This window comes from Phoca vitulina, unplaced genomic scaffold (genome assembly GCF_004348235.1).
Source record: "Phoca vitulina isolate PV1807 unplaced genomic scaffold, GSC_HSeal_1.0 scaffold71, whole genome shotgun sequence".
In the NCBI taxonomy this organism is placed as follows: domain Eukaryota; kingdom Metazoa; phylum Chordata; class Mammalia; order Carnivora; family Phocidae; genus Phoca; species Phoca vitulina.
In genome coordinates, this window is record NW_022589774.1 from 13641033 (window position 1) to 13654917 (window position 13885).

The 13885-nt window shown below is 36.8% G+C and overlaps 1 pseudogene; it reads left to right on the top strand.

The window, feature by feature from the left end:
* On the top strand, nt 1-8256 carry LOC116624863 (annotated as a pseudogene).
* Nucleotides 8257-13885: the final 5629 nt, after the last annotated feature.

The following is a 13885-nucleotide window of genomic DNA, read 5'->3' on the forward strand; positions in this document are numbered from 1 at the left end:
ATGGGTACTCAGCAGTACCTGCAGTCAGATAGGCCTTGGTGAGTGGAAGTCCATGTTTCTGACCCCTGCATAACTCCATTCCTGTCCCCATGGCCCTTTTGTTCATGAACCCATTGGGAAATGACAGGAGGGACTGGGGAAAGAGTCTGACTGGTATCCACAAAACAGATCACCCTGTCTACCTGATTTTTTAAATCTGAATCTGGTGATTCAGATGTGTCCTGAGCATTCACATAGGACATAAATATCCTCACTTTTTTAGCTCACTCAGAGATCCAGCCACATATCTCTTCCCTTGACCTCACTGTCACCAATTTTCCAATCATGTTCCTTCTAAGTCCCTACACACACACAGTGACAGAGATACAGAGAGACAGACAGACAGACATAGAGAGATTATTTTCATGAATTAGCTCACATGACTGTGAGGCTGGCAAGTCTGAAATCTGCAGGGCAGGTGGCAGACTGGAAATCCAAGAAGGGCATATGGTGGAGTCTTGAGGTTGAAAGCAGTCTGGAGACAGAGTTCCTTCTCCCATGAAGGATTTTATCTTTTCTCTTAAGGCCTTCACCATATTGTATGAAGTACATCTACATGCTGGAAGGTAATTTGCTTTATTTAAAGTCTGGACTTAAATATTAATCATATCTTAAAAACATTTTCACAGAAACACCTAGACTGGTAATTTGACAAAACACCTAGGTACAATAATCTAGCCAAGTTGACACAAAATGAATCACCATGGTGATGAACTTGGATATTTCACTGAGGACATTCCCAACCAAATGGTGGAGGAAAAAAAAGAAGATGGAAAATTCGCCTGATTTCTTCTTGCTGCTTATAGTAAAATGCAACAGAGAAGAGATAAATTGAAGAATGAACTGTTGGGCAAGAAGGAACCAATCACAGTGATGATCTGTGATTTGAAAACTCTCAGCCTGTCCAGATAGTGTACTCACAAGCAGAGCCAAGGGTGAGGCTAGACAACCATTTGCTAAAAACGTTAAGCAAGTGACTCATGGATCCAAATGAAATCATCTCAGCCTAAGCCAGAAATAGAGATGCTGTTATCTAGGAAATATCTGTAATGTCCCATCTTGTCTGAAAGCTTGTACCCTATTAAGGCACTAGAGACTGACAAGACTTTTGATAATGTTATACTAGCAGAAATGCTTCCAGCCTGGACTGAAAGGGACAGGGACCATACAAAATGAAGAAAGGATGTCTCCAAGGGTAGAGCTGTGGACAGAGAGGCTTGGGCCACTAGGATTTTACATATAGTAATAAAACATATGACTAACAGAAGTCGGCTGATAGAAACAAAAATCTAATCTTTAACAAACAGTAAAATGTTGGGGAATAAACAGGGAAGGATCATTTGAAGTATTCCACAGATGACTAAAAATAAACTACTATTGCTTCCTGCCCCCAAATTAAACAAAACGCACAATGCTCATCAGGTCATTTGAATTTTGTTGAACACATGTTCATATCTGGAAATATTGCTAGCTCCTATCCATATACTTGTCTGAAAGAAAGTCATATTTGAAAGAGGACTAGAACTTCATCAGCCTGTGTCTTCCATAGTATCATATTTGATAAAACCTTCATCTGTCATTCTTTGGAAACTAAAAAGTCTGTAAATCCTTTTAGGGAAATTATTGAGGAAAAAGGCAGAATGAGGTTGTGAGTTGGATGCTTCTTGCTTCATTTATGAAAGACATCAAAGGGAGAAGAGAAAGAAACTCAGGCTAGAGATGGCCAGTTTATATGGAGTTTGGGGAGGAATATAGCTTTGAAAAGTGAATTGAACACTGTCTCTGGTCTTCAGTCTAAATTGACTGAAGGCCTAACAATATGTAGTAGACACATAGGGTTGAAAAAGCCAACTGTTCCCGTATTCTGAACCGATATTAAAACTTGCATGGCTTATTATACACATTTATTTGCTTCCTAAGTTTGGATGGTAAGAGTGATCATGGCCGTGGCCCATGTGATAGGTACATGTTTAACTCCTGGATAGCATGTCACTAGAGTTTAGATACTGAGGAATTTCCTAGAAATCTATGCAAATCCATTAATTTTCTTGTCAACCAGCAATCAACAAACAATTAATGATATAAAATGAGATAATATGTTTAATGTATGATGATTAAATGTTATAATCAAAGATTCATAATGTCAATTATCATATGTCTGTTACATATGATAATTGACATTATAACAGACATATAAAACTCAAACCTCTATGGCCAGAGTTCAATTCTCCTCCCTAACAGCATGTTTATTATTAACCTTCTTTTATTAATTATCCCTATCCTACTTGCCATAGCATTTCTTACACTAATTGAATGAAAAGTTTTAGGTTATCTACAACTCCATAAAACCAAACGTCATCAACCCTCAGGGCCTGTGACAACCTGTCATTGATGTTGTCAAACTATTCATTAAAAACCACTATGACTAGTATGTCATCAATACCCAGATTTATTATTGCACCAATCCTAGCCCTCACTTTACCCTAACAATATGAATTCCATTACTGTTGGGGAAGGGCATCAGAAGATGTGACCATTGGTTGACCAGTGAGCTGGACCCCAGCACTTGGAGGCTCCACATCCCCTCTCCTGTCCTTGGAATGTAGGTTTCTACTTGCCTTTTTCATCACCAGAGGCTTCTCCAAAGGCAGCATAGCCTTGAGATAATGATGAGAACACCTACACAGTATACATGATTGAACCCAGTTTGGGCCTCTTTATAAACTTTTAAGATTTGGCAGGCAGGTGCGGGGATCTATTCATCTTGTTGCCCCGCAAGACAAGTCTCATATGTAAGTTCCTTTGCTTATTAAAACTGCCACCTACCAACCTGGAGTGGCCTGACTCTTCAGTCTGTCCCCGCCCTCCAAGTACAGGGGCCAGTTTCAGATGAGCCCAGGGAAGCTGATGAGGAGCTTGTCAACCAGCAATCAGTGAGTCAGCCAGGAGACTGAAGAAATGGGCCTTGGGAATGAGACACCCATGGGAGGAAAACTCAAGTTGGCCATCAACCTCTATGTGGGGAGGGGTGACCCATATGTCAGATGCCTGTGGATCACCGCATGAGTATGAAGATGCCCCAAAAATGCCAGCCGGTCTCATGCATTTGTTGGAGGAACCACACAGAGCTCACTGTCGCAGACAAGGGAAGTGAACGGTAGCTGCAGTGAGCTGGCCTCTACTGTGGCCACTTTGGCTGGAGGCTGAAGCTCAAGTTTGAAAGTTAGAGGAAGAGCTGAGATTAGAGAAGGAAGTGGTTGTGTCCACTACTCTGCGAGCTTCAGGGCTGGCAGAGCAGATGGCAGACCAGGATCATAAGTTAGAGGCTTCAGCACGCAGTTCTGCAAAGGTAGGAGGGTCCAAAATGCCTCAGATTAAGATCCAGGCACTTGTGACAGAGCCTGATTAGGACGCCAAGAGCTAGCAATCCCTGGGAAAGTGATGAGAATGAAGAAGAGGATGTTGTGCTGATTGAAATGCTCCATGACTTCTGACCCCTAATACAAAGGAAAATTTTAAATAGTTATTGCCCCATAACTCCTAGGAGAAAACTTGCATTCTTTCTCTGTCCCCTGAAGTTGCAAATCTTATCATGTCTTTGAAGTGTATCCTGGTTACCCAGGAGATAACCAAAATATTGACCACAGAGACTGACAAAAGCGTGGGGTGTGGGAGGGCCTTATAAAATACAGACTGCCGTAGGATTCCCCTTGCCCCAAATCCAGTCTCCAGCCTCCACAAGATCATGAGTATCAGTCACAAGCCATGTGAGTGGATGCCAGACTCACATCTAGAGTCTGGGAATAAAAGCTGAATGGATATAGAAAGTTGCAGAAGGTTTGTGGAAAAAGAACATTGAGAAAGGAATTTTATGTGTAGTCAAGCTATAATTGGAATGAATTTATGTAATTTAAACAGAAAAAAAGGGGAGAGTTTTAATATCAAAAGTACACTGGTGTAAAATTAAAATTTGGTTTTCTTTTCTCTTAAAAGAACAAAGTTTTCTTAGATTATTGACCTGTTCTTCATAAAAAATTGTAAGCAAAGGTCTCTTCTTTACCTTTAATGTAATCGGCCTAGAAAACTGTGTTTTGTCTTTATCAGGTTTTGATTACTTAAGAAAACCAGGTCTTCCCTATTAAAAGAGCTAAGATTTTTACAAATATGTAACTTTTCGTACATGTTAAATTTCATGGGAAGTATTATCAAATAAAAAGTGATGCTAAACATTTTTTAGGATATATTTTGATGAAATGTTTAAAATCTCCTATGTCCTGGTATAATGGTATCAGTCATAATTTTAAAATCTGTCACAAAAATAACCAAATTCTCCTGTCAATTGCATTATAATGAACTCTTGTCACATCTTTAATCATGGCCATTTTAAGTCTTTTGTCATTTGAAGACAATTACTGTTTTACTGTTCTTGCTTTGGCAAAGTGTTTCTGCAAAAGTGCTTCATCTTCAAGGAAATTCATGGAAAAGACTGACAAGTTTCTGATAACTAAGATCAATTTGCCTTCATATGGGAGGGACAATAATAAACCTTTCAAATGCTTCCCCGAGGCTATCTGCATAGCCCCACCATTGTCATGGGACAGTAGCTGGAGACCTGCCCCTGTTCTCCTTTCCCACATTGATAAAATGGGCCTATTACATTGGTGATATAATGTTAACAGGTGAAAATTTGCCTCTGCTGCTAGGATGAACATCTGCAAGGGAGAAGGTGGGCAATAAACCTACAAAAAATTCAAGGCCCAGGTTCCACCATCTGGTTTGGGGAGTCATCTGGTCAGTAAGATGCATGTTGTCCCCAAAGCTGTGATTGATAAAGTACAAGGTCATCCAAACCTTAAGAATGTGAAAAGGATTCAAACCTTTGTAGGGATTTTGCAGTTTGGGAGGACTTTTATCCCCCCTCCCCCCTGCCCCGGCATGCTGCCTCCATCCCTTATATGGCCTGGTAAAGAAAGGGCATATATGGGACTGGGGATCAGAGCAGCAAGCCACCTTTGAGAAAGCAAAAATACTAGTGAGGCAGATTAAAGCTCTGGACATCTCCTAAGCAGGGCTAGATGTGTTTAAGTTAGATGTGTCTAGATACTCTGGAAGATATGGGTCAGGCACTGCGGCAGAGACAACAGAGGGGGAGAGTACGCCTAGGATTTTGGTCCCAGCTCTGGAAGAGGGCAGAAGCCCAATATACCCGCATAGAGCAACAGCTTCTAGCGATGTACACAGCGCTCCTCAAGGTAGGACCTCTACACAGCAGCCAATACAGCAACCAGTGGGCTGAGCTTAGAGCAGTTTGGCTGGTGATTACTCATGAGCCTTGGTCATTAACCCTTTGTACTGACTGCTGGGCTGTTCTAAAGAGATTAATCCTATGGCTTGGACAATGAGAAACTGAGGGATGGATAATCATAAAATAAGCCCATGGGGGGTCAGGATATGTGGAAAGACATCTGGGGACATGTGCAAGAGGCTGAAGCAGCCCTCCTTGTTTTCCGTGTCCCAGCTCATGAGGCACTGACGCTTCCAATCAGGAAGCTGATGTCCTACCGCAGGTGGCAGGCACGAGCTACTGACCCTTCGTAGGTACAGCAGGTTGGGTACCTAGAAAGAATGGCCACCACAGTGCCTCAATAAAATGGCATATTGCTAAGGATGCCAGATGGCCCTTAAAGTACTTGGTTAGTACAGTAAAAGCATGGCCTGTGTGTTCTAAACAGCACCCAAAGCAACTGCTGAAGGAACCTGAAGCCATCCACCAGAGTTCCCAACTGGTGAGGGATTGTCAAATTGGTTCTATTGGCCCCTCCCTCTGAGTGAGAGTTCTAAATATGCCTTGGTTTGCGTAGATACTGCATCTGGCCTAACCCAAGCTTTCCCCTGCTGTCATGTAAATCAGGCTGCCACCATTAGGGGATTAGAGAAGGTGGGTACCACGTATAGATACCCTTGTGGAAAAGATAGTGACTGGAGGTCACATTTCAAAAGCCATGATGTGTAAGATCGAGCAACAGAACATGACATTGAGTGAAGGTTCCATCTCCCCTTTAATCCACAAACAGCAATGTTAGTAGAAAGAAAAAATGGAGTATTAAAACAGCAGATTAAATTATTAACAAGTAAAACCACCTTGGCTGGGTGGACTCAAATACTGTCCTTGGCTTTAATACATTTGAATGACCAATCAGTAGGGCCCATGGCCCCATATGCAGGCTGGGGACCCCTGCCAAGACACCCAATACCGTAAAGTATGGAAGTCGTGGGAAACAGCCATTACTGAGCTACCATATTACGTCATATTCTATAGTAAGGTCAGCTAACTAGGCTATCAGACTCATACCCCAAAATTGTTGATTTATATCCTTATTGTACTAATAAATCCCCTTATCTTCATCATCATATTACTGGCCATCATCTCAGAAACCATAATTATAATTATAATAATAAGCTCACACTGAATGAGCTTTGAAATAAATATACAAGCCGTTATTCCAGTCTTAATTAAAAAATTTAATCCAGAAGACATGGAAACATCTACTAATTATTGTTTTAACAAAAGCCACTGCATCAATACTTCTTATAATAGCCATTATTATTAATCTAACATATCCTGGCCAGTGAATAATTACAAAAAATTTTAATCCAACAGCATCTACCTTTATAACAATGGCCCTCACTATAAACTTGGACTTCCCCCCTTCCACTTTTGAGTACCCACAGTTACACAAGCTATCCCATTAATATCAGGTGTAATTTTATTAACATGATAAACACTTGCATTGATATCAATTTTCATCATCCATTAATCTAATTATATTATTAACCATAGCTATTTTATCAGTCATACTAGGAGGATGAGGAGGAGTTAATCAAACTCAATTATGAAAAATTATAACTTATTCATCAATTGCTCACATAGGATGAATAACAGCTATTATAATTTGTAACCCGACTATAACAACCCTAAATTTATTAGCTTACATTATAATAACACATACTATATTTATATTACTTATATATAACTTATCTACCACAATACTATTGCTCTCATAATATGAAATAAAATACCTTGATTACCATATTCATTCTTATTATTATATTAGCATTAGGAGGCCTCCCACCACTTTCAGGATTCTTACCCAAAAGAACAATTATTCAAGAAATAACAAAAAATAATAACATTATTTTGTCAACATTAATAGCTATCATAGAACTACTTAATCTATATTCCTATATACAATTAATTTACTTCACTATTTCCATCAATGAACAATATAAAACTAAAATGACAATTGGAAAACATGAAACAACCTTTTTATCACCACTAATCATAGTTTCAACATTATTTCTCCCTTTAACACCAATATCATCAGTGCTGGGCTAGGAATTGAGTTAGTATAGACCAAAAGCCTTCAAAATCCTAAGTAAATATAATTTAATTCCTGAAAAATAGGGATTGCAAGACTTGACTGCATCAATTAAATGCTAATCAGACACTTTCATTAAGCTAAATCCTTTCTAGATTGGCAGGCTTTCACCCCACAAATTTTTAGTTAACAGCTCAACACCCTAGTCAGAGGCTTCAGTCTACTCTCCCTCTGTTTAGGGGAGAGAGGCGGAAGGAGTCCAGCAGAATTGAAGCTGCAACCCTCCATGGAAGTAATATTATATGACCACCTACCATATTATGAGCCTTAGGTTTTATTTTCTTACTTACAATAGGAGATCTAACAGGGATTGTTCCGCTAATTCATCCTTGGATGTTGTTCTCCACAATACATCCTATGTAGTAGCACAGTTTTGTTATGTCTTATTGATATGAGTAGTATTTGGCCATTATAGGAGGATTTGTTCACTGATTCCCATTATTCTCATGTTATACACTCAAGTCAACCTGAGCGAAAATCCACTTCACAATTATATTTGTAGGTGTTAATATAACTTTCTGTAATACTTTCTTGGCTTTGCAGGAGTACCAAGATGTTACTCTGAATACCCAGATGTGTATATACAAGAAACACCATATCATGCGTAGGTCCATTTATCTCATTAACAGCAATAACTGAATAATTTTCATAATTTGAGAAACATTTTCATCTAAATGAGAAGCATCAATAGAATTAACTACTTAATCTTGCATGACTTCATGGAATCCCCACCCCCCCATATCATACATTTGAAGAAACTAATAACCTACTTACATAAACTTAAAATATGAAAAGAATCCTCCAACTGGTTTCAAGTCAATATTATAACCACTATGTCTTTCTCAAGTAAGAAATTAGTAAAAATTACATAACTGTCAAAGTCAAATTATAGGTTCAGACCCTTTATATCTCTATGGCATATCTATTCCAGCTGAGTTTTCAAGATGCAACATGACTTATCATAGAAGGACTTTTCACTCTCATGATCATACACTTAATCATTGTTTTCCTAATTAGCTCTTTAGCCCTTTATATCATTTCCCTAATATTAACAACTAAATTAATTCACACAAGCACAATAGATATACAAGAAGTAAAACCAGTCTGAATTATCCTATCAGACATTATCTTAATCTTAATTGCCCTACCATCACTACAAATTCTTTACATAATAAATACAATCAACAACCCTTCCCTGACTATATATTGAAGGTATAAATATACAAATTATGAAGACTTATACTTCAATTGCCATATAATTCTTATATCAGACCTAAGACCAGGAAAATTATGACTACTCAAGGTGACAATTGAGTAGTTTTACCTACAGAAATAAACGAAGTATTCATTTCATCCAAAGACTTCCTACATTCATGGGCTGTCCCCTCTTTAGGCCTAAAAACAGATGACATCCCCAGACATCTAAATTGAACAGCCAGCATATCTACATGACTGGGCTTATACTATGGACAATGTAGGTCAAACCAGTTTTATACCTATTGCTCTTGAATTAGTTCCACTAAAATATTTCCAAAAATGGCCTGCATCTATACTGTCAAGTCATCAAGAAGGTAAATAGCATTAACCTTTTAAGTTAAAGACTTAGAGTTTAAACCTCTCTTTAATGATATGCCACAACTAGATACATCAACATAATTTATTACCATTATGTCAATAATTATAGTATTATTATGTTTCAACAAAAAATTTCAAAACATTTCCATCCTTCAAACCCAGAAGTAAAAACAGTTAAAACATAAGAACATTTCACCCCTTGAAAAACAAAATAAATGCAAATATATTCCCCTCTTTCACTATTCCAACAGATTACCATTATTCTAATTATTAGATTCCCAAGCATTCTGTTTCCCACACCCAATCAGTTAATTTACAACCATCTAATTTCTATTCAACCGTGATTAATTCAACTTATATTTAAACAAATAATAACTATACACAATCATAAAGGACAAATTTGAACCCTAATACTTACATCATTTATTTATCAGCTCAACAAACCTATTAGGCCTTCTACCACACTCATTTACACCTACCACACACCTCTCAATACATTTAGGAATGGCTATCCCTCTATGAGCAGGAACAGTAAATACTGGCCTCCACCACAAAACAAAAGCATCCTTGGTTTATTCCCTACCCCAAGGAACACCTATTCTACTTATTCCTATACTAGTTATTGAAATCATTAGCCTGTTTAGTCAACCAATAGTCTGACCATATGATTAACAACTAACATTACTGCCAGATATCTAATTCACCTAACTGGGCTAGCAACCCTAGCCATTTTATCATATTTATTATTCTTATCCACTTACTATCTTTGAATTCACAGTAGCCTTAACTCAAGCTTGTGTATTTATTTTACTTACATGATAATACTTAAAGATACTTAAAGATCCACAAATGTATGCATATCACATGGTAAATCCCAGTCCTCTCTGGTAGCCCTCTCTGTTCTTCTCATAACTTCTGGTCCAGTAATATGATTCCATTTTAACCCAATATTCCTATTATCCTTAGCCAATGTACTAACCATATACCAGTAGTGACAGGACATCATTCAAGAAAGTACATTTCAAGGCCATCACACACCAACTGTCCAAAAAAGACTATGCAATGGAATGATCCTATTTATTATTTCAGAAGTCTTTTTTACTGGTTTCTTCTGAGCTTTTTATCTTTCAAGGTTAGCCCTGAAACCTGAATTAGGTGGTTGTTGACCACTCACCTCTAAATCACCTAGAAGTATCACTTCTTAGTACTTCAGTTCTATTACCTTCTAGAGTCTCCATTACTTGAGCTCAACACAGGCTAAAAGAAGGAAATTGAAAATGTATCTTCCAAGCCCTCTTTGTTACAGTTTTCCTAGGAATTTATTTTACATTACTATAAGCCTCGGAATATTATGAAACATCATTTACCATTTGAGGTGGAGTTTATGGCTCACCATTCTTTATAGCCAGGCTTAGGCAGATTGTACGTAATTATCAGTTCTACTTGTGTCATTGTCTGCTTTATACGTCAACTAAAGTTCCATTTTACATCTAGTTACCATTTTGTATTTGAAACAGCTGCCTGGTACTACATTTCACAGACCTATATGTCTCTATCTACTGATGAGGATCTTACTCTCTCAGTATTAAATAGTAAAATTGACTTCCAATCAATTAGTTTCTATATAACCTGAAAGGATTAACAAACCTTATACTGACACTATTTACCAATACACTATTAACATCATTACTTATATTTATTGCATTCTGATTTCCTCAACTAAATGACTATTGACTATGCAGAAAAATCAAGCCCATACGAATGTGGATTTGACCCCATAGTATCAACACACCCACCCGTCTCCACACAATTTTTCTTAGTAGCCATTCCATTTCTATCATTTGATCTAGATATTGCCTTCTTCCTACCCCTACCCTGAGCATCCCAAACAACCTAAAAATTATACTTATTATGATGTTAGTTCTGATTTTTTTTGTTAGTTCTGATTTTATTACTAGCCATAAATTTAGCTTATGACTTCAAAAAGGATTAGAATGAATATGATAATTAAATTAAAGCAAGTAATTTTGGCTCATTAAATTATGATAAATTTCATAACTATCAAATTTTCTTAGTTTTTAATATTATTTTAGCATTTGCAGTATCCATTGATCCCACTTATGCATAGGAGGTGTAATATTATCATTATTCATTATAGCAACCATAATAATGCTAAACACTCACTTTACATTAGCTAGCATAACGCCTATTATCTTATTAGCATTCACAGCCTATGAGGCTGCACTAGGACTGTCATTACCAGTTACAGTATCCAATATCTATGGTACTGACTTAGCACAAAATCTTAACCTTCTTCCATGTAAAAATTATTATTCAAACCATAACACTAATGTCATTAACATGATTATCAAAAAATAACATAATCTGAATTAATATAGCAACTTATAGCCTATTAATCAGCTTTATCAACTTATTCTCCTGGATCAACTTAATGATAATAGCCTTTTCACTAATCTTCTGACTCTCCATCAGCATCTCTGCTAACATTAACAACATGACTTCTCCCATTACTACTTACAGCCAGCCAATGTCATCTGTCCAAAGAATCACTAACCTGAAAAAAATTATATATACAATACTAATTACATTATATTCTTTTTTTATTATGTTCAGTTAGCCACTGTAGAGTACATCATTAGTTTTTGATGTAGTGTTCAATGATTCATTAGTTACGTATATTACAAATATTCTTAATTATGACTTTCACTGCTAAAGAATTGGTCCTATTTTACATTTTATTCAAAGCAACATTAGTCCCGACCCTAACATTATTACCAACTAAAGAAATCAGACAGAACGATTAAATGAAAGACTTTATTTCTTATTTTATATATAGTAGGATCACCCCCACTTCTCATCATGCTAATTTTAATCCAAAATCATATAAGTTCATTACATTTTCCAATACTTCAGTTCTGAAACCAAACAATACTCAGTTCTTGATTCAACATTTTCCTATGACTGGCATGCATATTAGTATTTTTGTAAAAATATCTCTTTATGGTTTGCACCGCTGATTACCAAGAGCACATGTAGAAGCCCCAATTGCTGGATCCATAGTATTTGCAGCCATACCACTCAAACTAGGTGGCCATGGTATACCACAAATTAAAATACTAAACCCCTTAACAAATTACATGCCTTACCCTTTCCTTGTATTTTCCTGGTGAGGAACAATTACAACCAGCTTCATCTATTTACATCAAACAGACTTAAAATCACTCATACCATAGTTCTCTGTCAGCCATGTAGCACTAGGGATTGTAGCCATTCTCACCCATGAAGTTACATAGGAGCTACAGTCCTGATAACTGCCCAGGGCCTTACATCATCAGTACTATTTGTCTAGAAAATTCAAACTATGAATTAATTCACAACCAAACTGTAATTCTAGCTCATGAACTGCAGATACTCCTTCCACTAATAGCAGCACGATGACCACTAGCAAGCCTTACCAACTTAGCTTTACCTCCAACAATCAATTTAATTGGAAAACTATTCATATTAATACCATCATTCTCGAACATTACTATCATCCTAATAGGAATCGATCTTGTGATTACTGCCCTATATTCCCTTTATATATTAATCACAAGGCAAATAAACATTTTATATCAATAAAGCTATCATTTACACAAGAATATGTCCTCATGACCTTACATTTGTTACCCCTGCCACTTTTATCACTTAATCCCCAAATTATTTTGGGAACTATAAACCATAGAGTTAACTAAAAACATTAGATTCTGAATCTAACAATAAAAATTTATAGAAGTTATTTTATCAAGAAGTATGCAAGAACTGTTAATTCATGCCTCCATATATAATAATATGGCTTTTTCAAGTTTTTAACCAATAGATGTATTCCACTGGTCTTAGGAACCAAAAATGGGTGCAACTCTAAATTAAACTAATAAATCTATTCACCCCTTCTATATTAACTTTACTATTTATGTTAATTTTACCAATCATAGTAACCACCTCTAATATCTGCAACAATCTATATCCATACTATGTAAAACCTATCATTTCATATGCCTTCATCACCAGCTTAATTCCCACAATATTCATTTACTCATGCCAAGAGATAATTATTCCAAACTGTTACTGAATAAATTCAAACCCTAAAACTATCACTTAGCTTTAAATTAGACTATTTCTCTGTAATATGTATATCAGTAGAACTTTTTGTTACATGGTCAATTATAGAGTTCTCAACATGATATATACATTCAGACTCCAACATTAACCAATTTTTCAAATACCTACTTATATTCCTTATGACTATACTAATCTCAGTCCCTGCAAACAATCTTTTCCAGCTTTTCATCAGATGGGAAGGAGTAGGAATATATCATTTCTATTAATCAGGTGATGCTATGGGCCAAGTTGATGCACACCCTGCTGCCCTTCAAGCAATCCTATACAACTGTGTTGGAGATACTGGATTATTAGACCAATAGCATGACTTCTGTTTAATTTAAATTCATGAGACTTTCAACGAAGTTTTATACCCAACCTCAATCATGTTAATCATCCTTGAATTGGACTTTTTTTAGCCAAAACTGGCAAATCCACCCAATTTGGCCCTCACCCTTGAGTTTCCTCGGCCACAGAAGGCCTGACATCCATCTCAGCCCTACTTCTTCATTCAAGTACAATAGTTGTAGCAGGTATCTTCTTACTAATCCATTTCCAGCCAGATAGAAAATAACAAAGCCATTCAAACCCCAACACTGCCTAGAAGCTGTCACCATGCTATTTACAGCAATCTGTTCTCTTACTCAAAATAAGGTTTAAAAAATTGTTGC